Genomic DNA, 27,749 nt, shown 5'->3' with positions numbered 1-27,749 from the left:
AATTGTGCTTAATAAACTATGTTAGTATTGTTAATTTAAAATCTAATTATTTATTTTATTTTTTAATGATATGTTTCCAAATACAAACTTCTGCTTACCGATTATAAAAATTATATTGTTCCAAGCTTCGCATACAAAGTGTTTGGTAACTTTGAACAAAGTTAGTAGTTGAAGCTACTAAGAATGTACGCAGCTATTAGTTGGGTGAATTTCTTGTTCAACTTGAAGACAGGTAGCTAACTTCATTTGGATTTCACTTCACTTGACTTTAAAAAGGGTTCAGGTAGGTTAGAACTACTAGAACGTTCCCTAAAGTGGCGCTGTCGAGATTTAACATGATAATTACCTATTTTCTCATTAAGGTAGCATTAAGTTCGTAATTATTCAAAAATACAATGTGTTTCTTTTTAAATAATATAGGCTCGCGTTTTACTTAACTACAATCTCACCTGATGGTAAGTGACGATATGGTCGAAGGTAGATCACGCTTACCTAGCAAATGCCTTCACTCCCAGCTTTGAAGGCTCTCAGATTATAACGAGTTGGAAAAACAGACGACGGCAGTTAGTTCCAGTCATCCAGTCCTTTGCTGTTCGCATCAAAAAGGAAGAGGCAACACCATGGCCGGATCGTGAATTTGTGGGGCCCTGGGCTGAAATTACTTGGGGGCCTATCTTAGTACTCAACTAATAGCAAAAAATATTTTAACAGACATTTTTTTTTTCAAATTATGGTCTATTTTTTAGCGGGATCTGGAGGCCCCTTGTAACCCCGGGGCCCTGGGCTGCAGCCCAATCAGCCCATAGGTAGATCCGATCATGGGCAACACGTTTAGTGCGGATTGGTGGTATATCTAGTTGTCCTTAGATGGAATGGAGTGGGTGGAATTAACTCGTATTGGCAGAAGCATATATATATAAAAATACTTGTTGCTTGTTATTTGGATCACATTATGTAAGAATTATGTTGCTACCCATATTGCTTGTCTTTGTTTTGATCAGAATAATAATGGGTAAAATATGTAATTGTGCCTGGGTGTAATAAAAAGGTCATCATTTATACCCAAAAACAAAGATAAAATATGCATATATCGGTTATTCACGAAATAAGACGGTTAAACGAAGGAAAATCTTTACAGCGCTATCTATATTGTTTTTTGAGGAACGTAAGCCAGGAACGTCCCTGATTGTCTATTAATAATTATTGAGTATCTAAAATAATTTCATGGAAGAAATCAAATATAAGCTGGGCTCTATGTGCTTACGCACCGCACGGAGCACATCTGCCATCAAGCAAGCTGTGCTCAACTTTTTGAAAGAAAGAAAGAAACATAACATAACATAAGCTTACGACTATATCCTAATTGGGGTAGTCAGAGGTACATCTATCGCAAGATGAACTAAGTACCTGACCGAGCTTTCTGTTAGACATGATAGGTGACGCGCCGTATCGTCATCTATAATGCTCGAGCCAAATGTGTTAGTGAAAACTGCACTTAAGATAAATTAATAACTCATTGTTGCAAGTTCGATACCAGGATTCGAACCGGCGCTCCCCGTTTGGGTAGCAAGCAAAAAAAAGATACAAATCACTTATTTTAGATATAAGTAGGTACATGGTTGAGGAGCTCGGTGGCGCAGCGGTTAATGCGTTCGGTCTGCGATTGTTGAAGTTAAGCAACTTCGGCAAAGGCCAGTCATAGGATGGGTGACCACAAAAAAAAATGTTTTCATCTCGAGCTCCTCTGTGCTTCGGAAGACACGTTAAGCCGTTGGTCCCGGCTGCATTAGCAGTCGTTAATAACCATCAATCCGCACTGGGCCCGCGTGATGGTTTAAGGCCCGATCTCCCTATCCATCCATAGGGAAGGCCCGTGCCCCAGCAGTGGGGACGTTAATGGGCTGATGATGATGAGGTACATGGTATAGAAGAGTGAAAAAAATAATAAATTCCAACCTTGTCTCTAAAAAGGGACATCAGCTCAGCAAAATGTTGTGATATTCCAACATTAAGGGAGTGCCACAGCACTGATTTCGTTGGTTGATAAACGCCACAGAGGCGCCCAATATCAGCTCGTGACAGCAATCAATTCAGGAACCCGGCACTGACCTCGCCGGCAAAATATTTTCCCTCTTACAAGCCTTCAGCGCTTACCCATTATCATCTCACTAGGGGTGAGACACACCAGAAGACGCTGTGAGCCAAGGTTCACTCAAACTCTCAAACCCTTTTTGTCCGGCCAAGTAATAAATTTCCATTGTTCCACAGTATTCTCCATTTGTCCGACCAAGCAGTTAATTCCATCAGTATTCTGAATCATATTAAAGAAAAACCATATTAGTTCAGACACATTGATATTTACATGGAACATTCATTATTATACACTTAGGTGCTTATGTTTCGATTATCCACCAATTACCAGTATTTATTCAATACGACTAATTAGATCAACCATGACTAACCCTTTTCGCTCCCGATCGTCAACTGTCTTCATTTCTTCTTAAAAATGTCCGCTATTATGTATCTTTTGAAAGGACTGGACCATAGAGTTTAGGCCAAAGGAGTATTTACTTCATTCGGGGACAACAATCAAATTAGAAAAAAAGACGAACTTATTCAAGTGTGTCAGGATCGAAGCAAATGGAATTCTATAGTCTCTGCTTACCCCGGTGGGAAATAGGCGTGAGTTTATGTATGTATGTACGAACTTATTCAAATACTTAAGTAAGTAAGTGTAAAGATAAAATTCATAACTACTGGGCGAAATTCTCACTTTTTGTTTACCTCTCTTAATTGCCAGTCAACAGTATCCTTGGGTTTACGTGCATAGAATTCGTTACTGAAAAGGTCATCGTGGGAAAAAAAAACTAATTAACGAGCTAAGGTAAGGATGTTCCTGAAGTGACCAGTCACAAAAAAATCTGTTGGGATTTACTTTAGGTGGCTGAAGTCTGTATATTCCAGTCAATAGTTTTGTTTTTGCGATGTTAGTGACACCGTACCTACTCAATACTGAGCAGGATGATGATGATTCTGAGCCTATATCAAGTGGAATTTTGTACGATTTTTCAAATAGGCTCTTACGAGGTTTACAATATAAGGCAGCGATATTGAGCTTTAGCTCAAATAGTATAGGGATCACGACCGTGAATTTATGTATATGCTAACATTTACACCCACAGAAAGCGGTTAAGTAAAGCATCGAATTAAGTACACGTATGGTTCGGTAAGAAAATTCCTTTCATATAACTTTTGTATCGGAAAAGCTTTTGGTCATTCCGTTAATAGGGTAGAGTACATTTCCGATGGTAAATATCGCCCATGTACGAGTGGTTTTGTGTAGTGCCCCAGAACATTAACCCTCTTACACGAGAGCAGCACTTTGATGTCGACAGGGGCAACTGCAGATATCGACAGGGGCAACTGCAGATATCGACTGAGGCAACTGCAGACGTTTACTGAGGTAACTGCAGATGTCGACTGAGGCAACTATAAATATCGAAATATCGACAGAAGCAACTGCAGATATCGCCAAGGCCTCTGCAGATATTGACAGAGGCAACTGCAGCTGGTAAACTGAATTCCACATGTTTTTCACACACTAGTTTGTACTTTTTGATATTTAAGTTTATCTCATAAAAAGTTTATAACCGTCAAGTCTGCAAAATACATGTTTTATGATTTCTTGAACTACCTACCTGATACCTACACAGTTCTAATTCCAGCGAAGTAGGTAGTTAATGCTATCTAATCTGATGCAAAGCTACAATAACTCATGTTCAAAAAAATACAGAGGTCTAAACACATAATTTAAACTAGGTACTTACTTTTAAATATTTTATTGGAATCGGCATAGGTAGCTTTAGGAGTAGATAACTAAGTAAACACTTCACCTATTTCTGACTTAGTTTTTGGTCATGTTACAATTAATTTATCTACACATTCGTCGCATTAATTTATCTACACATTTATCGACGACCTCCGTGGTCCAGTGGTTGAGCGTTGGGCTCACGATCCGGAGGTCCCGGGTTCGAATCCCGGTGGGGACATATCACAAAAATCACTTTGTGATCCCTAGTTTGGTTAGGACATTACAGGCTGATCACCTGATTGTCCAAAAAGTAAGATGATCCGTGCTTGGGAAGGCACGTTAAGCCGTTGGTCCCGGTTACTACTTAATGATGTAAGTAAATAGTCGTTACATGAGCCATGTCAGGGGCCTTTGGCGGCTCAATAATAACCCTGACACCAGGGTTGATGAGGTTGGTAATGTACCTCTCAATCCACACGATAGAAGAAGAGAAGATCTACACATTTCTTCCTATTTTTCCCATTTTGTTCTTTTCATCTCCCATTAGCCGTTGGGCAGTTATGTACGTTGTCGCGCTCTTCGTTGTAGTTATAGGTACTAACCTACCTACTTATCGCTTAACATCGCTGTAACCTTTTATTGTTACTGCCAACAAGGTTAATATCCTCCCTAAAACCTGCCTGTCGAGAGTATGCCTTTATAAACCTACACGATGATTAATTAAGACCATTTTGACATTTATTACGCTTAGGAACGTTCCAAAGTTTGTCATTTTCCACAGGATTTAACCCAAAAGAAACACGGTCGAAATATACTTAACGTGGGCCACAATCCCTAGGACAGGTTGTACTTTCGACTTCTAAACTTATGATTTATAACTTGTATAGCCATTAAGTGTAAAATTAATTCCAGAAACTTCGAGGAGGGCTCCTGACGTCAATCCGATCCCAGAACCGGTTGAAACCAGTTAGCCAGATGTTTAAGCCGTCGGCTCCCGGATTAATGGAAACGGGCGAAATATGGAACGACTTTTCATTATCACAAAAATGAATATTCATAACCTGATAAGTCGTCATTTGCCGTCACCTCATTCTATTGACAGCGGAGGTCGCGCAAGTGGAGGAACTCCGCATCACGAGCTTTCGAAGCTCCAAGGACCGCTCCCGAAATCGTGACATCGATTAGACGCGAACAACGTACAGTAATCGAGTTACGAAACTATAAAATATTATGGAGTTAAGTTACGTTACGTATTCTGAGTTGCGAATTGTCCGCTCGCCGCGGCGCGACTCGGCGAGCGCGGTCTCGCTCCGTCAACGTCAGTGCTGCGTCGACCGTCGCGCGAACCGCACGTTTTGTGACACCCATGCTCGCGACACGCGCTCTCTGTGTACCTGTGCCCTGTGTTAAACTTCTAAAAGTACGTAAACACCACTAACTAGCCAGTGTTGCAAGTGCTGCCTCCAGTGATTGAGCAGCGGCGTCGCACCGTGCGCCCCGCGCTCGTTGCAGACTCGGTTGCATTCTGCAGGTGCTTGGTTCTTTATTAATTGAAAAGTGATTGTAACTCGGTCACGGCCGCGGCACACATGTCCGGCCCAGTTTTCACGATCGTTGCCTCCGTCTTGAGAATTCCACTCGAGTGTTGCTTTGTTTACGAGCGGGAGTGTTTTCGCCGGAGCTTGTTTGGACGCGGCGCGAGTCGCGCTGCACTTGTTGCTTCAGACTGGTTCGGCCGATCGCAGTACCAGCCACGTACAAAACCCTCGATAAATCCTAACCCACCAATAACAATCCCAACTACGCAGTTTCTTTTTCCAAAAAACGTAACGTAGGTAGGTACTTGTAATAATAATAATATAAATGAACTTAAATACTCGGAAACAATGAAACTGACTCTCCATTCTAACTTTCTAAGCTACAAGTTTGTAACAGTAGGAATAAGAACAACCGATGTTGAAATATTCTCCGCGCCACAATAGATCGCAAGGTACAACTTACAAGTACCCTACATTTGGTTTAGCAAACGTCAGGCCGCTCAACGCACTCGATATTTTGCAGACTTATCAAAAACATCTACTGATGACGATAGTCGTTACAAAGATAGCTGTTGAATCAATATTGATGAACGGTGCAAGGTATGCGGTGGAGAAAATCCGAACACGTTAGTATTGCGACGTGCAGAGATGCGACGGCAATTGAAAACTGCAATATAAGTTTGTTGTAGTGCTTCTGGCTTTCAAAGATCGGACAAGCTAGAAGACGCTATTCAAGGAATCTAAATTAATGCATAACGACGCGAGAAAACGTTTGAAAGCCGCCGTCGGGCCCGTGTTCCAATCCAACTGCAAGTTACATCAGATTTATTAACCTTCGCTTGCAATTTCCATTACACAAGTTTTAGTATCCTCTTAGGTAATCTGTTTACTTGATGCGGTTTCCAAATTGTTGTTGATTTCCTGGTCTCGTTAGGTTAATGGGAATTTTAAGGTAATGCACCCTTTAATGGCGCTCGTGAAAGGACAATTTTGTACAATACTATCATTGTTCTCGTATTGGTGATGTCGATTTCTGTAATACAAACTTAAATTACTTTCAAAATACATAAGTGTAGGTATTGTGATTTTATAAAAGTTTTGTACCTGCTGTTCTATACAAGCGACCTACAAGCAAAATTCCCGGGGTTGTTGGAAATTCAAAAGGCTTTTTCTTCAAAGAGACAAAAGATCATAGGAATTTTAGGAGGAAAAATGCTGCAGAGCGAACTGGACGAATGGTTTTGAACGATTGTATAGCCAGGCGTCCACAGGTCCCTGTGAAGCTCATCACTCTTAATTTTGAGATATTACTCTCCACCGCTCGTCCATTTGTGTGTATGTTTAAAACATTCACGACTTTATTAACCCTTTTGCGAGATTCGTATCGTACAAGCGTACCATTTAAAGATGGATGTTATTCTTTCTCCGTGACAATGTTTTCATTACATTACAAGAATAATTGTACAACCCACATAATGGGTTCTTTTGACGTCGACTTCTCTTATTAGATTCATTAGGGACGTGATGTTTTCTTAGCCGATGGTATTATATCGATATCCTGCTGCTTGTTTTGAGATTTCCACTACGTTTCAAGAAGAGGAGGGTACGGTACTCCAACAACCATCCTTAAACTTTGCTTTCTCCCAAACTAATTTGGTTTCAAGTTACACGAATAATTAAGGAGTAAATGTTCCCTTGGGACTTAAGCTTTGCCAAGTGTCTTTCGGAGTTTACATAATTTTAAAACTAGTTATTAATAATTTCACTTGCATATTAAGTAGACGCCTTTATATAATAGTTGTATGATACTAAAGTACCTATATGGAAAAGTGCTAGTAATAAAACTGGATGAAATAGAACCGTTGGAGAGATAACAACAAATTTAAAAGGGACCGTCATTAAATAAATGGAAGCTTTAGTGTTTCTTGGCGGTGGGAAATCGGATTTGGAATAGATATCCGAAATTAAAGTAACAACAGGTACAAAAATAATTGCGAGCTTTTTAGTAACATTATAAATTTCTTTATTTGCTCTTAGAGACTAAAAAAGTGGCCCTTTATAACATTGGATCTTTGAAATCTTATTTAGAGCCCTTGATTATAGTCAAGCAGCGATTATTTCGGCTTATATGCGAATGTATAGGTAGATTTTAATTTTACTTTTCTGTTACCAACCCAGTTTTCAGTGCCAACTCTGCAACCGAAACTCTTAGTAAATGGAATTTAACAAAAAGTACAAACTTGCAGTTATGTGAAGTATTACCTAAACGGCGTAAGGTCGTGTTGTCTGATCAGTAAGACAGAGGAGTCGGACCACGTGGCCAAGGGGTGTTTTACCACTTTAATTTTCCATGATACATGAGCAAAAGCTTAAACATGTCCTGCAAACCTATGTGGGACTTCATCCATTTGCGACATCACCCATAATGTTCCAATGGAACTGAATGAAGTCATAAAGGGAGATAATGATTTATTTGGAACTTCACATATGCCAACTTGGCGAAGGAATTTGCCAATCGGTGTGAAACAGGAGGTTATGGATTCTTATAGATCGCCATCTCACGAAAAGTGGGTAAAACATTGTTTTACAAATTACCTATTAGATTTTCAATATGATTATTTCGTTTATTTAAACAATCAACAGAACATGTCCGATTTAGTTGTTGACATATTCGAGAAGATTGGCTGCGAGTCTCATGCTTTATTGAACCTCTTCTGTCGTGTGGGTTGCGAGGTGAATTACCAACCTCATAAACCCTGGTATCAGGGTTACTATTGAGCCGCTAAAAGCCCCTGATATGGCTCATGTAACGACTACTTACATCAGTAAGTAGTAACCGGGACCAACGGCTTAACGTGCCTTCCGAAGCACGGATCATCTTACTGAACTGAAAAAGATGTATTACTTTTATTAAATCCACTTTAAGCCACTGTGGTCCTGTGATGCACCGGTTTGCTTTTGAAACGGAGCGCGCCGTCTCGCACTCCGGTGCTGGACTTGCACCAATGAGTTATTAAGTTTTCACTAACACAGTTGGCTGGAGCATTAAAGACGGCGATACGGCTCACCACCTATCACGTTGGTCTAACAGAAAGCTCGGTGAGGTGTGTGTACTTAGTCCATCTTGCGACCCCAATACCCGAAAAAGGGATATAGTCGTGAGCTTATGTTAAATCCTTCGAGCTTGTTACTCGATTTCATTGGCCAAGTTGCTACTTCGGAAGGTCAAATGCGTCATGCGTCATAGCGTACCACGTAGTAGACATCTTCGTCGGCCTAACCCCTGACCGGTGGTTTACGTTAGATTAGGCTGCCGTCGAACGGCCTATGGCTTCGGTGTTGACCGAACTAAACCCGGGCCGGCTGTGATGTGTTAGCCATAGTCCTCATCTTCGTTTCGGCTGTCTATTCGGACAGGTAGTTAACTAAGATAAGACCTGCGAAAAAAAAGTTTGCCCCGATTCTTAAAATTAAAAGTTGCCGTTCTTTCAAGTTGCGATCATTCACACAGTGCAATTTAATACAAAGCAAATGAGATTGGCCACGGTTTTGAGTATTTATGTATTGAACTCTTTCGTTGGCCGTCGCACATTACATTACATAGTGTCGCTTTACTAATTCGTGAATGCGTAGAACGGTTTTTGATAAAATGTTCTCAAAACTTACTTAGGTATGACATGACGTCATGAAATTGGTTTCTGTTGCTTACCCACCCGTCTTAGCCAAAGATTCTATACATTCTGATTTCATACACTCTCAGTTCAAACTTAAAGTATGACTTTTTAAAACTAAGTTGGAATTTCTCTGATCTTACAATATTTGGTGATTAAACCAGCTATTTTGTGTGTAGGTGCAGATTGACCAGTTGCATTCTCCTTCAATCACTCATTTCTATTTCACCCGCTAGGAATGTGGCGTAAACGTTGAAAATTTTTCACTTCTATTCATGTCGAGCAAGGCACTTGAATGGAGTTCTGTGTTTCCTTGAGCCCGTGAGAGAGATAAATTGCATTATATACGACCCACTCTGGGCACGGCACAGGTCTCCGCTTCACTAGAAGAAAAACTTAAAAATGATTGTAAACCATCTCAAGAACAAGCATCAAAATATGGCTTCCATCTTACTATGAATATAAAAATAAATTGGTGGTTTTATCGCTTAAAGAGTTTCCGCCCAGACTACCTGAAAATAAATAAAAAGTTTCAGCTTCAAGTTGCCTAGGCAGTATAAGTGAAACAGTTTAAATTATCGCAATCGCCTCACGTCAACTTATTTAAATGCGTTTTAATCACATTTTCACATTAATATTGCATGTCGAAATATTTCCATTCGATGTCAAAGTCTAACGCAACAACCTACCAAGTGCGAATTTTAATTAAACACCTTCGCATCGGCCGAGTAGGCACATTTATGCAAGTAAATGCCGTCCTAGGCAAAAATTAATTTACCTACTTATTTTTTAAATGCGAAAGTAACTTTGTCTTTCTCTGTTACCGTTTCACGGTTAATTCTGTTGGACGCTAAGCACATTTCACATAGTTAGGTGGAAAACCAGAGACGGACTTTAGAGTGCTTAACGCGATATAACTAACTAAACGCAGATAAAGTTGGAATAAGCCACAGCTACACGAACTCTGATTCCAATGACGTTTGTCAGGACAAAACATAATTATCCGTACGCACGTATTAATATGTCCAGTTGCATTGTAAGTACTAAAGTACGATAAAACGGCAATTCTAATCGAGAATGCCAAGGTCATTTGTTTTCTATGGAGTGGCTTGTGTAAAAACTTCTCAAGGCGTTGTTAGTTCTGTGGTACCCAGTTATTGTCTTGTGGTAATTATGTCGCTGCACCTGTTTAGAAGTAGGTTCATTTGTTTCAGTGCATTCTAGAATTACTTAAGGGGGATACAAACATTGCGACGCATGTACGCCGTACGCCGCAAGCCTTTCTTTCGCAATGTGTGTACCTTATATTCGTGGCGAGATATGTGCTACGCACGTAAGTATAGCAGTGGAGTAAAGGAAGGTAGTGGACCCCAACATTAATTTCTCAGGCGACGAACCTTTGCAGTATGATAAAGTATTGTGAAACAGACATACTTTCTAAATATAAAAAAAGATACCGGATGTTAGGTATTTTTCCTAAATTCATAAATCGTTTATATCTTTCTTCGGAAAAAATTCTCAATCAAAATTTACTTCGTCAGGAGTATCCATGTAAATAAAATTTGAAATACCCAAAAAATATTCCTAGAGGAAAAAGCGAATTTTGGAAAAATATGTTGGGGTCTCCATACAAAAAAAATGCTTCATTGCCTCCACATCCACCTTTTGTTCCTTCTATATTCACTACTGGCTCAGCCCGGCCACTCCATACAAAATCTCATTCTTCACACGAGACAGACAATTCTTGCGCGCTCCCTCTTACACCTTAGCACTTAAGGCCTTTTAGAAAGTAAGATACAGAGGGGGTGAGGTAAACCCAGCTCAGCGTCCGTTATGAAATGGTGCGGGGCGGAGTGTTACCATTCTATAAGTACCTAAGCAATATTAGATATTCTATATTTGCTTCGATCCTAGCAAACTTCTTTTGCAATTTTGGTTACTTAGATAATCATCTTAAAATAAAATGATAAATATTTTGATCTTTCAATTTATTATTATTCAAATAAGATAAGATACGATGAAGATAACAGGGTTTTTTTCAGTAAAAGTGTAGTTCCCCTACACTTTATTAGTTAATTAGGCCAATTTTGATTAGATTTTGATTTATATCTAGCCTGTCATAGTGTTTTGTGTTGAATTTCTAAATCATAATTAGTATATAAGTAAAGTATTAACAGTGGCTGCAGTTTGTCTTTGATTGCTTCTAGCTGTACCCACCCCTATAGGGATTACGGGCATAAGTTTATTTATGTATGTAAGTATCTAGTAATTAAAAAAATTGTAAAGATTAAAGAAGAAAACGTATGCAGTAATAACTTGTTTGTTGAAGTCGGGTAGACTGGGTTAAAGCAAAATGGGTTGTGTTGAGCCAAGTATGACTTGACAGCTTTTTAAAAAAGTAATTATCGGGACTTGTCAGAGAGGATGCAGTTAGACCTTGCCGCTCTCGGATTGGCTTATATTAAGCCGTAAAAAGAAAACACCTCCAAGAGACTATACCTATAAATTATCTGGAAAAGATGGATCTTTTTCTCGGTCTGGACCACTCGGTGGACGTGTTCTTTGATACAGAGTCGCGTTTCCTGGCAGTTGCTAGCCGTTACTTGGAGTCTAAGGCGCTCGGAAGTTCTGCTCCCGTTTAAAGGTGCATAAATTTTTTTTGCACATTTTTAAATTAAGCATCTTAATGAAGTTGAAATTGTTTGCATGATTGGTATATACTGTAAGTGTAAGCATTGACTGATAAATAAATAAATCTTGTGTGGGTTGAGCTCAATGAGCGACCTCAGCGCCCCTGGTGTCAGGGTATCGGGTGATTAGCTTGCAATGTCCTGATCATTTAAGGATCACAAAGTGATTTTTGTGATATATCCCCACCGAACCGGAACTTGAACTCCGGATCGTGAGCCCAACGCTGAACCATTGGACTACGGTGGCCATTAAAAAAATGGATGAGATCTATGATAAATCATCGGGAGCAATGAAACACAAATCCTTTACTCCTTCCTGTGTACACAATTGCCGTCAATTTATGGTCATTGCTAACAATAATTTTGGACATGTTAAAAAGAACTTCAAAATTTCACATAATTTTGCTAATAAAGTTGCTAAAGAATTATCTCGTCAATCTCAATTGCAGGTTGTGGGAGGTACGCGACGTAACTACATGCAAATACGTACAGTTAGTCCTTTACGAATGTTACCTAAAAAGCGTATTTTATGCAAGCTTGCAATTATTTCGCCGTAAATGTAGCAAACTTGGACATGGACATTCTCTTTCATTTAAAACATTATGTTTTTTGGCGAGTTTTGTATTATTTTTATTTTTGTGCTTGGTCATAGCGGTTGGTGAAGATAATTCTTCATGCTAATGCGAATTCTCTTTAGTTGCTTGTATTTTAAGAGAATGTATATTTTGAGGTAGCTTACTTGGTCGGGCATGTAGAAGAAAATCGCTTATTCGGTAGGTAAACGTAATGGTGTTGATTCCTGCAGACACTTTCTATTTTTATTTCAATTTATCTGTTGTTTTCTTATCCGCCGAAAAGGAAAATGGCGGATGATTGACAACCGTTAATTTTGAAATGAATGAGTGAGTGAATGAATAACCAGTATTATTAGAGCTTTTTGTGATTCGCCTTTTTTTATTATCATTAATAATGCCGCAGAGGAAAGTGGAAGGATCAAGGGGCCTTAGAAATAGGATCAGATAGCCTAAAAATAAGATGACAAACAAATTGTTCCTGTATTTGATGAGAAATATTTTGTTAATATAAAGATTATTAAATCTTCATCTTAATTTAAAAGGTTTTTTGTTTTCCGGGAACAATACCTTATAATGTGAAAGCATCGTTATTATTAAAGATCATCCCTAAAACGAACAAAATACAAAGAGAAAAACACAATAAGGACACACGGAACAAAAGACAAGGAGAATCAGTGCTTCTCAAATAGAAAAGTATGTTTGTAGAAAACAAAAGTTGTTCCTTTAGTAACAATACAGTATGCGAGCAAGTTTTGTATAAACCACAGGTATTTTGCGCATTCGTTTGACTTTTGAAAGTCAAGAATAGGTAGATACAGAAAAGTACGGTGCAGTTCAAAAATTTTCATTCTAGTAACAAAAGTTGTTGCGTTTATTTTAGTTCCCCGACCCGCTTTTCAGGCTCTGTGTGCAGGTATCATTAATCTTTTCCATTCGTTGGCAGCCCTGTACACTTTTAACACGAATCTGCGTGGGTGAAGCCTCGTTCAGATTAGATATTCGCATTTAGGGCAGTTACTCAGTATTGATTTTTACTGAAATCATCTGGTTTTCCGCACTATTTAGGTATTGTTTAACGAGCCACTGAATTGTTGATGAGGTCGGTCAACGGCTTTACTATTCTACTACTGAACTTTCTGTTCTGTGGTGTCGTCTCTAATGCATCCATGTTATCTTTGCTGCAGCGTCCAATACCTACTATGGGGTACTATTGGACGCTGAAATGTCTACATTTCACGTACTTAAATAAAATTTCACCAATACGATCTCTATACGACCTTGGTGTACGGTGTATTGAACAAACGCGAGGGTCACGCGGCGCACAATCGATTGATACACGCGCATTATCGGCTGATAATGCGAGCGTGGCAGTAGCGGTGTGTTTCAAGCCGGTTTTAATTGGTTGCTCTTTTTAAACTAAAATCACCTTCAATATCACACATTAAGTTGCCCAGAGAGAAAATCCTGCTCTGGAAACAAGATGGGTGAACCGTGTATTAGGTCAAGAAGGTTCTGTGTTTTTGTAATGCCTCCGAGCGCGATTTGATAGAGCGAAGAACGAAGAAGGAAGAGCTCAACACCAGACACAATACATACAAAAAAAAATCACGCCTATTTTTGTTGGGTAGGAATTTGACTTGCTGCGGTCCTGACACACCACTTTCACTTCTTCCAATCTTATCAAAGTCTTCATGCATGTTCGCTAATTTAGAGTGACCTGGCCTTTCTTCAAAATCAGATGGGGATAATAAATGGCACGGAGAGAAGGAGATCCGAAAGAGCGAAAGAGACTGTATGCCTTAATTTGCTATGTTCTTCTCTTAAAGCAACTTCAGCGTCGCATTTGTTGAGGTCAGCGCTGCGCTTTGTGGGCTCACAACACTGACAAGAGTCACGGGTACAAATTCGGTTCGAATTTTTGGATTCGGTTCGAATTTTTGGAGAAAAATAACAAAAAATAATCTTTTCAAACTAAAATAAGGACGGAAATACTACACGAAAGTAACAAATGAAAACAAAACACAAAAGTGGAAACTGTTTGACTATCGCACGGTCCAAACCACTGGGCCTAAAATGTTGCAATTATGCACAATGCTTTCTTGTACATGGTAACCACAAAAGGGATTTTTTGAAATTCAGCTCCTAAGGAGGTGAAGGACAATTCACATGGACGAAAGTCGTGGGCAATAGCGATTCAAATATACTTAATTAGGATTTCGAAAACAATGAAGGTAATAGTTATGCACAAGCACAATCATAACGCTCTATAGCAACAGTGAATGAAGTCCGTTGGAATTTCAATCAACTTGAGTGTTTGTACTAGTACACATTGAGTACATACTGTTGTACAAAGTGTACTACTGTACGTTTCAACGTACACTGTACTATACGACCAGCGCTATGCTAATGAAATGGAAAGCGTCTCGGCATTGTGCAGAAACGCATGGAAATACCGCGGATGCGTCACTGCGCAAGAAATGAGATATTTATACAATCTTTAACTACATTTATTCAATCTTTATTGCATATTGCAACGATTTTTATTGAAACGAAACTTTATTTAAAAATCGCTGTGGAGTTTTATTGGATTTTCGAATATGTGCCCTAGTGCTTCCGAAATTGAAACGAATTGCGAGTAAGTAATATAAGTATTTACAATTTAAATGCTTACTATTCCTTTTATTATAATCTACTGTCATTTTATTGATCGATATTGAGATACGTAAGTAGTCCAAATCTACTTCACAAAAGTAGAAGACTTCAGACAACTTTATACCTACTTTAACCAATTAGTATTTAGCTTTCAAAGATAGACAGATTTTAGGGTAATATTTTACTGACGGAATATAGCTTTGGGAAATATATTTAAGTTTAAAGTCTGTGTTTAATTATAATTATAACAGTATGATAATTAAATATTTCAACGGATTATCGTCGTTGCGTATTAATTTTAATCAACGAAAGTTAAAGGAAAAATATAATATACTAAAATAAAATAAACCATTTCAAATTAATTAACGCCGTTTCATCTAATCCAGTCGTGAAGTTGATTATTAAAAGAATAATACCTATAATAAAATATTTCACCTTGTCAACTGTTAGCAACTAGCAGGAAAGAAATGCGGCAAAAAATGCCCTTCATTATTTTCAGGTGATGTGACGTCACAGCGCCACACTAAATTCAATATAGAGCCCTATTTTTCCTGAGATGCGTAATAATTTTACCTCTCATTAGTAGGTACTTATAGGAAACTAATGACGTAACTGAACTCCTAACGACGCGGAGTTACATATTTTTTTACCATGAGTGGCAGAGGGCTGTCCGAGTTAGACCAATCGCTGGCCGCACTTTCACTGCGCGAACGCATGACGTAACGCTTATCGGGAGCTTTTGTTCGTTGAACCCGACGATTGGGAACGGGCCTTTCGTTACCTGGTTAAGTAGTTTACATAGACTTACGCAGTCATATCTATTGGGGTAGGCAGAGCTAACTTGTTCGAATTAAACTACGTTTGGTGTTAGTACTGTTAAGTTTACGGCTGATAGAATTACCTTATGAAACTGCACTGGTTGTACCTATGATATAGTGAATTCCTTTGCTGTAAAAGGCTCAGATTTTTTAACGTGACTTATTGTACATTTATTTCAAATCGAATGAGGAAAAGTGCGGACTTTGGGTCTCAAAATGCCACATTAAAGCAATTCGTCTAAAAAGCAATTTGAAATTCGCGCATATAAAAGTAAGTGCGCATGCGCAATGTCAACAAATGTCAAATAGCAAATTTGATTTTTTGTGAATTGCTTCAACGTGGCCCCTGGTGTACCGGAACTTCTAACTTATATATGACGAATCCTGAAACGAGTTCGAAGACAACATTGACAACCATGTTAGAAGTAAACATTATGACAGCCCGCCAACGTATTTAGTACGTTGAACGTTCACTACGATAGATTACGAAGACGTGACTCCTAGTTGACTTCTACGACATGTCTTATAAACAGTGTGGTGCATGTTGTAAGATTTTCTCCCATCCAGATCTCAAACAGTGCAACTTCTCTGATGGACTAGGAATAAATAAACAAGATAAAGTTATATATTTAGCAGATTATCATAAAGGGGATGTCGGAAAAGTTATGCGGGTGCAATTCGCGCGATATCCAAACAAATGACGATTTCAGAACAGGGTAGATGAAACTTTTATGAAATAACGAATTATAGTCATGACGTCGTCAAAAATGGTTAAACGTCTATTACTGGTCTCTTAACCCTGAAATCTCACATCCATACAATATCGAATTGCGTCATGCATCAGCAAGCTTCCTTAAGGATTATGTCTTCCCCTACATATAAGGTCTCAACCATCTTAGAACTTTATTATCAGGCGTGGCTGGTAGTTACTTTCGCTTTAGCTCACCCAGAAGAGGCATGATTTGTGTCTGTCTTACCAAACTGTGCTTGAGACATACTCGTATCTAAATATACATAACCAGGTTAACTGGTTTATCTTTATACAGATACAGACTATCGCTTATAGGTGGACACTGGGGACAGTAAAAGTTATGAGTGTTTAGGTTATGTGGCTCGGACGCGGTAGGGCTGTGTGCTTGATGCTACTTTCTAGTAGACTTATAAACACCTTTATCCTTCTACGGCCGAGATTTCCAGACAAAAAGGATATTTGGTCTTAGGACTTAAAGTATATCTCACTAGGACACCATAGTAGCGTTATCAGCGGGAAATTATTCGGGATTCGTTTTCGGCAACAAATTGTTTGCGCAGCAATGTGAGATATCCTTTATACAACTGCATACGTTGTTGGTGGCGCAACCTTGATATCCTAGTAATAGTGTTTAATTTAACCAGTCACGACCGTAATTCTTACGAGATGGGGAGCACCGTCAACAACAACAGTAGAAGACAATTTAGACACTTGGGGCCGAAACCTTGAGAAATACTGATCTATGTAACGTCCCATTGCTGGGCAGAAACTTTCGCTCAATCAATCGGAAGGGGTACGGAGCGTATTCCGCCACGTTGCTCCAGTTCAGGTTGGTGGAGTTGTTTGCTAAGCGTGCTTAGCGTGCTAACGTGCCTCCGAAGTACAGAATTGAGACAAAACCTGAGTAGTGTACTATGGCTACGTTTGTATCGAATCAATTCTTCACGCTGTCTAACGGAAAGGTACTTAATAGGATTACAATAGAGACGATGAATGAACTATGACGACGTATTTTTATTCTCATTTCTATTTTAAGATTGTTCGAGAAGATAGTGGACACAAATGCGCAATTTATAAAGGTATTATTTATCTGTTTGACTACCTAGAAGGAAAAGAAATATTTTCAGCTGCCTATCATCCCGGCCAACCTTTGGAAGTCGACCAAATAACAAAATAAATAAAAAGTAAGCAATGTTTTTCATTAAACAATAAAGTAGATACAGAGGCGTGAAGTAGGTAGGTAAAATCATTTTCAGAAGAACGAATTCACAGACCGAACATAATTATCTTGTGCCTTTTGTCTGTCAACTTCAATTAGTTCACTCATTTGTTGGAGGAAAACCGACAGTGGTACTGTGGCACCACTTTCATATACAGGCATTTTGTTTTATTTGTTGAGATTATTCAACACTAATTTTACACCGGCGACTTCGTTTGCATGAAATTTGATTATCGTCCTACTTAGCTTCCTATATTAGCCACTGGGGTAGTTCTACGAATACCAGAAGTCAATGTCATTACCGTGAACACAAAATATCATATATACCCCCTCTGGTTGATTGAGGGGTGGGTTGTGCCGAGCAGTGGGACAGATATAGGCTGTTTATGTATGTTACATATACAGGGTCTTAGTGACATCGTAACGAATACTAAGGGGGATGATTCAGACCATGTTTCTGAGTTGATACCAAGTTGAATTTTCCGACGCAAAATTCATGAATTTTTTAAGGTTTTATTATTTTCAATTCTTTCGTTAGCGATGGAAAATTCCACTTGATATTTGATTCAGAGTTGATATGAAGTGGAATTTTTGGAAAATTTATGAAAATTTTCTTGATTTTTTAAATTATTTTCAGTTCCATACTTTTGCGACGAAAAAATCCCCTTGATATCAACTCGGAATCTTGGTCTGAATCATCCCTTACATTTTTCGTTAGGAAGTCGCTAACACACTGTATCTATTGTATTTTTGCAGATATTCACTTAAAATTATGTATGTCGCCAACATGCGTAAAGACCAAAGCTTCTAGGACAAGTTTATCCTACTGGTAATGAGTTTGACTATTGGTGTTCGAAGATCTAACCACTGGCGTAGCCTAGGTAGGCCCTCCATAAGGTAGACCGATGACATCCTGAAAGTTGCGAGAAACCGTTGGATGCACGCATCAGAAGATCGGTTATTGTGGCGAGGCTTGAGGGACGCCTTTGTCCAGCAGTGGACGATTTCCGGCTTATGATGATGATGATCAGGCACTCGAAACTTAAGTTTTTCCAAACTATTTTTTGGATTCTGGTTTCAATTTACTTATAATGATGCCATTTGCCACAACTCGGCCCAAGCATGAAAATACCATGCCGATACCAACTTAGGTAACCTACTGATGAGTACAAAGTGATATTTATTTGCAAAGACACATACATAAATAAACTCACAGCAGCCACTATCGATACGAAGTACTAAGGTGGATAATGATGGACCTTATGGCGACAAGGGATCAGTCAAGGAAGGGGTTATATGGATGCCGCTTTAAAGACTTTATTGATTCTTAAGCGAAAGTACGCAGATTAGACACCACTCCATTCTCACTACAGATAGATAGACCATTTTAAAAACAGACAGAACAAATCGTTCTACTAATATCGCAGTACTTAAGACCTTACCTTATTGCTGTAGTTTGTTCTAATATCAGAACTAAATGTGGGTCAATTGCGTCTATTCTGCAGTAATTGCACATTTTGTATTTACTGCCTACAGATACTTGTGTCTAGAAAATTTTAATTTCTTATCAGCAGGGCTTGCATCGAGTGGAAACTGTTCCACAAATTACTATGCACAATAAATAAACGGTCATACAAAAGTGAGTGTCCAAGGTTGACCGGTACTCACGCCATCGGCCACTCTCGGTGTTGCTATATCTTAGCCGTAGATTACTGCGCACGAGCATTCAGTCGGAATATACGACGAGATCGACTAGGAATAGAATGTTAAGTGAACCTTTATGCGGATAAATACTTAGGTAGATGTATGTAATAGGTACACAGTCAACCATAAAATGGAACGAAATGTACAAACAACCAAAAACATAATTATTCCGTCAGTTTGGTAGGTAGGTATTTCAAACAACTAGGTTTATTGGGAACTTTAGAACTCATTTAGAAGAGTTAGAAATCGGAATCAGTATTATTTCAATTTATTAGCACTCCTAATTTATTTGCTTTATTCAAAGGCGAACTTAATATATTCGATGTGTTAAAATCGTCGAAACAAAATTTAGTATCCTTTATTCCTCTTGATCTAAACTTAAAGATACTGCTTACCTACTTACTTATAATATTGTATTTAATGCTTTACCTTTCTACAATATTCAATAAGATAGCTATCTTATGTAATGTTATTGTGTGTTCTCGGGATCGCATCCTGTCGAGTTATTTTAATGATCAATTAGCAACATTTTCTTTCCACTAGCAACACCGGTCTTGTTGGAAATATTGCGGCGATCTAAAACATTCTTTACGATATGATACAAATACAGGTTAGAAATGTATAACTTATGTTTGTGGCTTCGTCTAGTTTTTGTTGTAGTGTTGCCTTATAAGCAACTTGCTTTCCTTGCAACGACCGCTTGATTTACGAGTATAACTGCACTGTTTTATAAAATGTCTCGGGTGTAGGGATAATAACATGCTTGCTAAGTAAACTGGAGGAAATAATGGTTTGTTCTATATACTGTATGCTATATGCGATAGGAGATAAGTAATTTAGATGTTTACGTTGATGTGCTGTAGAGCGGATTGCCGAATGTATGTTATGAAATAGGTATGTTTGTCATCTATTTTATATACTTACTTACAGAGGTATTTGTTTTACTAAATTATTATATCGTTGCCTTATAGTGAAAACCAAGTAAGCGCCATTATGAAGTTATTATATTCAGATATGATTTTTATTAACAAAATCTCGTAATAGACTATCTAGGAAAAAAAAAGTGATAATTAAAACACATAATAACGGGTTCTTACCGCGTTTAAAGTAGGGATATGAGACTCCCGATATTATTATATTATTATTTTCGTATCCCTACTTTAAACGCGGTAAGAACCCGTTATTATGTGCTTTAATTATAATAACCGCGTAAACTTAAAACAATGTAAATAAATTGTAGTCTCAATTTTTATCAAAAATGACATTAATTGAATTCGATGTTTTGTTGAAAAAAATCACATCAAACTGTGATTTTTCCAAACGCTAGTTACCTGTTTTATTTTAGGTAAGGAAATGTGGTTACAATGTAGGTACATGAATCGAAAAATTAGTTATATTAAAAAAAAAATTCTTAAATAAAATCACCCAGATGCTAATTTAATTTTGATCAGTTAATGACATTTACACAGTAACTAAAGTTTAGATCATCATAGGTGTGGCACGTTGCTTATTGCACATAAAATACTTAAATAAAATAAAAACATTATTATCAAAGATCAAGGTTGCACCGATTGAGTAGTTGATAACATTTTAAACTATTTTGTCAATATTAAAATGTACGTATATTCCATGTAAGTAATTAAATAGACAAGATAAATATTTTATTCTGTCACATAAGCATTGACATATTATGACTTTATTTACATAAGCATTAAGTGCTATTATTACTGACACCGGTCATTGGTAAATGAATACATTAATATAATAAAGTGATACAATTATGTATCTGGTTTATATTCTATATAATTATGGTATGCAATTTCATAATGTATAATTTTATTAAGTCGTAGTTGTAAACACCTTACAATGTTACTAACATTTCGTTGGGATTGGAATCTGCTTGCTCCGTAAAATCTAGGTTAGCTTTTAAAGGTGTCTAGTCTGCATGATTGAAAATATCTAGTCCAATAGTCAATGCTGCTCGAGGCAAATCTACAATAATTATGTTAAGTTAAAAAAACGAATTCCTCAATTGTATTCAGAGTTTGTGTGTACGAGCCCATACCCCGCACGCGAAAAAGAAAATTCACTCTTACCGAGTGCGAATGAGACAGACAGTACGCGCAATCTCACCCTTGCACCATGGCTTACGGCCATTTAAGCATACCCCGGACACTTCATACAAACAATCTCGTTTTATAAAAACACTACACATTGACATTATCGTACACGCTCATCTGTGTGTGTGACGTCTGACACCACACGATTCAAGTCTAAACTATGTTCGAGAGGGTGTCACGTAAACCTAGCTCAGACGCTGGTGGGGAGTGGAGAGTTGCCGTTCTATACGTAGTACGTAAACAGCCTATATACGTCCCACTGCTGGGCACAGGCCTCCCCTCAATCAACCGGAGGGGGTATGGAGCATACTCCACCACGCTGCTCCAATGCGGGTTGGTGGAGGTGATTTTTACGGCTAATAGCCGGGACCAACGGCTTAACGTGCCCTCCGAAGCACGGAATTATCTTACTTTTACGGACAATCAGGTGATTCAAGCCTGAAAAGTCCTTACCAAACAAAGGACAGTCTCACACAGTGATTTCGACAATGTCCCCATCGGGAATCGAACCCGGACCTCCAGATCGTGTGCCTTACGCTCTAACCACTAGACCACGGAGGCTGTGTCTATACGTAGTATTATTCCTTATTCTATGATTTAAGACTAGTAAGCCCCAGAGGGAGTGAGGTTGGCGCGTACGCGAATTGGTGCATGCGTGCTAGTGAGAGTTACCGTTCTATACATAGTATTATTATTTATTCTATGACAAGGCTTTAAATTCTATTATTGCCTATTCAACTAGCTATTGCAAAGTTTTAGGCACTTTATAATTATACAGGATGTTAGTGACATCGTAACGAACACTTTTCCGATACTGATTCAGACTATGATTCTGAATTGATACCAAGTGGAATTTACCGTCGCAAAGTAACTAAAAATAATTAAAAAAATACACTAATATTTTCACGAATTTTTCGACAGAAAATCCACTTGATATCAACTCAGAATCATGGTCTGAATTATCCCCCTCAGTATTTGTTACGGTGTCACTAACACCCATACGTACTTGTATGGCTACCTGTACGTACTTGTACGGGGTGTAACATGCATCGTAACGATTGCTAAAGGCGATGATTCTGCTCATTATTGTGAGTTAATATCAAGTGGATATTTCCATCGCAAAAGCATATAATAAAAAAAAATGAAAATTCTACTTGATATTAACTAAGAATTATGAGCTGAATCAACTCCCTCGGTATTCGTTACGATGTCACTAACACCCTGTAAGTATAGATTAATTTGATTAAGTATAAAACGTACGTGTACCTACGATGCAGACTAAACTTACCAACTTGTTTGTTTGTGAACTTCAAATGTCGCTTCAACAGGTTTTTTGCAAACTTTGTGTTATTATAAGCTGTATAAATAGAACAAATAGCTGTAGCATGGTAGGCGCGACTCGCGCTTGAACTAAAAGATGCACCGTGTGGGTACTGTGCTGTCTTAGTGTGTAATAGACAGTATTATGTTGTTTTGTCTACGGGTGGAAGTTCTTAGCTTACGTTATATGACGCGTCGCGTCTCTCGTACTACTTTTGCTATCAAAGTTGTTTTGATCTCGGCATAGGTCATACCCATGTCGCATGCGTTTAGCTTATTTGATGCTTTTATTACTGAGTAAGAAAACTGCAATTATTTCAATGCATTTCTTGCAGCTCATGCATGATCAGCTAAGAAAAATAAAACATCAGGTTCTTTTTAATTCTTAGTTTATTTTAAAGTAAAAATCAACAATTTTCTCAATAGACGATCGATAAATCGGTCTTTGTACAAGTGCTATCACCGCAACTAACAATATCATATCGTTTGAATCAAATGATTTTGTTTGAATTGTGTAAAAAAGGATATCTATAGATTTTAAAATTGATAGGTTTGCTTCTTGGTAAAAGGGGGTTAATGAAAAATAGAGGTTTTTCTTGCAGCTTCTTCCCTCTTCTCCCTGGCTATACACGTTGTGAGAAGCTGCAATAGTTTTAGACGGATCAAACGTCCGTTATCTAAAAAACGTCGATTCAAAGTGTAATTATGTTACCTACTGAATAAAGACATTTTTGAATTTGAATTTGACCCACAGGTTGCAGGTAGATTAGATTCAAACTTATCACATCAACCACGTCTATATTTCCGAAGGGATAATGACTCTGATTGACTTCGTATCAAGAATGACTGCAAGTTTTCTTTGATTACTTATGGGTCCACCTCATTAGGGATAACGGGTGTGAGTTTATGAATGTATTTAAAAAGTCAAGTCACAAAGAAAAAACTCTGAAGACTGAACTTGTGTAATAAATTGTATGGGACACCTGGCCCCACTGTCCTCTTCCTGGCTATTCACTCTAAGCTACACTGAATAGGCATTTACTTGGTAGGCGTGTCGCACCTTTAGGTCGTAATGGTCACTTAAGTACCATTTTAGTACTTATTAAGTGTTTTGTTACCATCACGTTAGTTTGAATATAGAATTACTGCGCACCTACGCCATGCATTTGTCGGGGATAAAGAGAAATACTTGCAATAGCACATGCTCGTTAATTACTTAAACTGGAGAAGATTTATATTAGGTGGTAGGTTGGAAATGTTTCACTCACATAGACCACAATATTTAGATGAAAACATCAATTGTCTGTTTACGGATTTTAACATCTTGACGACTCTTGAGAAGAAAAGGTGTTGTATTATTGGAGCATGGCGGATTTGCCCGGATAGGTGTGGCTTGTTGGATGTGTGGAAAAACATCCTCGCATCCGTGAACCATGTGTGCATGGCGTTTGCCATAGGTATGTGCACCTACTTATAAACGCGCGCTGAGCGTGTCATTTTATATAATTAATGGCCTCGATTCCTGCAGACTAATTTTATTTTAAGTTATATCTGTCATTTTCTTATCCGCTGAAAAGGAAAGGGACGGGTGATTGACCCGGTCGAATAAAATATGCATCTCGCTGGTATGCAACCCGTTTGACGTGTGCTGTCAACTTAATTCTGTCGGGTTATTGGCCAATATAAAAATTTAGGAGGGTTTTTAAAATTCCTGCCCAAAAATTTACGTCGATAACCCGTCCCTTTCCTTTTCGGCGGATAAGAAAATGACAGGTATAACTTAAAATAAAATTAGTTGATGTGTCGGCACCATTTTGTGACTAAAATAAAGTACGCGAACTTTTTCGTAAAATCTTTTTGTCACGCCATTTCAATGTTAGAAATGGTTACATACATACCCATAGTTTTCATACATTGTAGTACCGACGGGAATTACTTCATTACTTTGTATCACGATGATTCCTCGTTTTACAGACAATTGTACGATGCGAGCTATGAATCAGTATGTTTATTATAATGGCAGCTTGTGGCTGCTTTATACGTAAGTAAAGACGGCAACAAAAGCAGTGTAATAATTTTAGCTTTATGATATACTTAGGTACAAAAATATGCCTACATAACTTAAAAAAAAATCACACCCGTAATAGTATAGCAATATCTTTGTTAAGTAATTCATAATAGGGTATTTGACTGGGTGAAATATAAATTATAAAATGCTAATCTAGAAAAAGAAAAAGAAATAGAATCGTTTTGACGTTTCGTAAAAAGTATCTCATTTGACTAGGTTGTCAATTCATCATCATCAGCCCATTAACGTCCCCACTGCTGGGGCACGGACCTTCCCTATGGATGGATAGGGAGATCGGACCTTATACCATCACGCGGGCCCAGTGCGGATTGATGGTTAATAACGACTGCTAATGCACGAAGCACGGAGGAGCTCGAGATGAAAACTTTTTTTTTGTGGTCACCCATCCTATGACCGGCCTTTGCGAAAGTTGCTTAACTTCAACAATCACAGACCGAGGGCATTTACTGCTGCGCCACCGAGCTCCACAACCAGTCACTTCTGTGCATTTAAAATCATCATTGACATTATGTCATTGGCTTTTCCACTTGTAAATGTTCTATAGCTTAGAGCTATAGACTCATGTTCAGTAAATTATGCCTAGACGAGCGCACTGTGTAGCCGTCATTGTTATTTAATAGTACAGAATTTATTTAGTACTACGGTAATAGGAAATGATTCACAAAGGTTTAAGGATATCCTTCTCTGCTGAGCTGATAGCAAAAAACTGAAAGTATACGTCGTATTTGCATTGTAGAATCACTTTATTGTGTGATGCTCTGTCGCGGGGCCATTTAAATTCTTTGTTTTCTTTGTTACTGTAGCACGTACATATACAATATTTTCACGTACACTATGTACGTACATTGAACTATATCGTTTTCAACTCAATCGGAAGTGGTGGCACCGCGACAGAGCATCACACACTTTATTACATGTTACGAAAGCACACCCTGGGTATCATTTTTACCGTGAGCCTCCTTATCATGTACGGCTAGAGTGAATGGGCATTTGCTAGGTAAGCGTGATTCACCTTACACCACATCGTCACCATCAGGTAAGATTGTGGTCAAACGTGAGCCTATATTATTTTAAAGAAAAGTTATCGAATTCGTGAGTGATTGATTAACGTTGAGAAAAAGAAACATTGTTAGAAAAGCTGTGTGATTGAAATTAATCTGGACGTCTAAGCCTTGTACATTTTTAGAATTGGTCTTATTGAGACCCTAAGAATTTGCTATTTTGTGACTTGAGGCGAGGAAGCCTCTATCCTAACAGCGCATCAAAATAACATTTGTTTCTCAAAGTAGGTAACTGCATCGTTCTTGTAGATTGGAGCAATACAAGGAATATTTCCAGAAGTGTGTCAACGTTGAATATTATTCGGACACCCGTCGTGAATGTATCGTATCGGGTATCAAACGATATTTCTAATATTGATGGCTGCGACATCAGAGAGTTACCTACTTACCTATATATCAAAGGTTATCCTCACAAGGCGTTATTACTTAGGTACTTATGAAATATTTTCGAGTTTCCCCTTTGTAGTGCGGAATTCTGGAATTTAATTTTGGGGAAATTAAAACGCCTTTCCTATCAAGGACCATTATTACTTTTCTCGATTTGCTCATAATTAATCTGGGGGCACGGTAGTGCCCGTAAGCGAAGCGCAAGGGCAGGGCACCGTCTACCTTTTCGAAATCTTACGTCGATTGTTTGATTCCAAATACAATCTTTTTTTATTTTGACGCTGAGTGCTATGCAGATAATGGCCTTATATTTTCGTGCACTGTACCACTGCGACTTTACTATCCTTAAGTGAGATAAAAAAAACTAATCTAATTCGCTTGTATCGGCAAAACACATGTATCAACTTCACGTCGTATGTTACTAACTAAGCGTGTTTCTTCCTAAATACATCAGGTAGGAATTTGCAACGTGAGAGTTAGGCCACATCTTTGTTATTTCCTAACTATAGAGAATGTGGTCAAACGCGAAACAAATATTATTACGTAATAAAAATAATAGTTACTTTGCAAAAAATCATTTATGATGATTTCTTATGAAGCGTCTCGAATAATGCAAATTGTACCGACACTTTCGTATTTTCTTCTTCTTGCGACGTTGCCAAGGGGAACCGAACAATTTTAACGCATTATGCTTATCGCGTTTATAATAGTTTGGTGCTTGAGATCAAGTCAAATTCAGTGTAAGTACAGTCACTTTATTGCATGTAAAGATGTTAATTAAAGTACACAATTAGAATACTTTGTCTTATTGATGACGTAGCAATCTGCTACAGGCAACTTATTACAACGAATTATGGACTGCTTAATCGGTTATAATAGGTTGTAATATTTATATAGTATAATTATGTTTTTAAACTTCATGTGGAGGCATACCTTAACTAACATTTTAAGGGGTTATGTTTTAAATTATAACGTAACGTTATCGGGTGATACGCGTCACATAATGTTTACAAAATGGTGCTTGATTAAAGATAGCGGAGTTGAAGCGTGATGTGTGACGAATTCACACGTGCCTTGACCGAGAGGATCAGGCCCATACTGCACTCAATGACATGGTTTTTCCTATGATGCTTAAAATTAAGTTTAAACGCCGCGAAGGTAGTCCCTGTAAAATACACATTACGTCATGGAAAAAGATTAAATTTACCTATCACTAGACTGGTCCTACATTCTTCTAGCCCATATGTGACGTCTATCAAAATGTATAATAAAATAACATATTAAAATAAGAAAAAAGTGACAAAATCTTTATTAAAAAAACTAAAGAACATCTTATTAATAAA

The 27,749-nt window shown here is 38.1% G+C and overlaps 1 protein-coding gene across 2 annotated transcripts in view; it reads left to right on the top strand.

Annotated features, from left to right (window-relative positions):
• Nucleotides 1-5,140: 5,140 nt before the first annotated feature.
• The window catches only part of LOC126369469 (terminal nucleotidyltransferase 5C), a 277,258-nt gene continuing 254,649 nt past the window's right edge, over nucleotides 5,141-27,749 (top strand). The window contains exon 1 of one of the 2 annotated variants that reach the window (XM_050013883.1): nucleotides 5,141-5,231. The gene's annotated coding sequence lies outside the window, so the exon portion shown is untranslated. Of the gene's footprint in view, nucleotides 5,343-27,749 lie in introns of both variants that reach the window. The other variant, XM_050013882.1, reaches the window with a different exon arrangement.

The sequence above is a fragment of the Pectinophora gossypiella genome, chromosome 9 (genome assembly GCF_024362695.1).
Source record: "Pectinophora gossypiella chromosome 9, ilPecGoss1.1, whole genome shotgun sequence".
In the NCBI taxonomy this organism is placed as follows: domain Eukaryota; kingdom Metazoa; phylum Arthropoda; class Insecta; order Lepidoptera; family Gelechiidae; genus Pectinophora; species Pectinophora gossypiella.
Note: the sequence above shows the minus strand (reverse complement) of the source record. Positions and strands in the feature narration are given on the sequence as shown.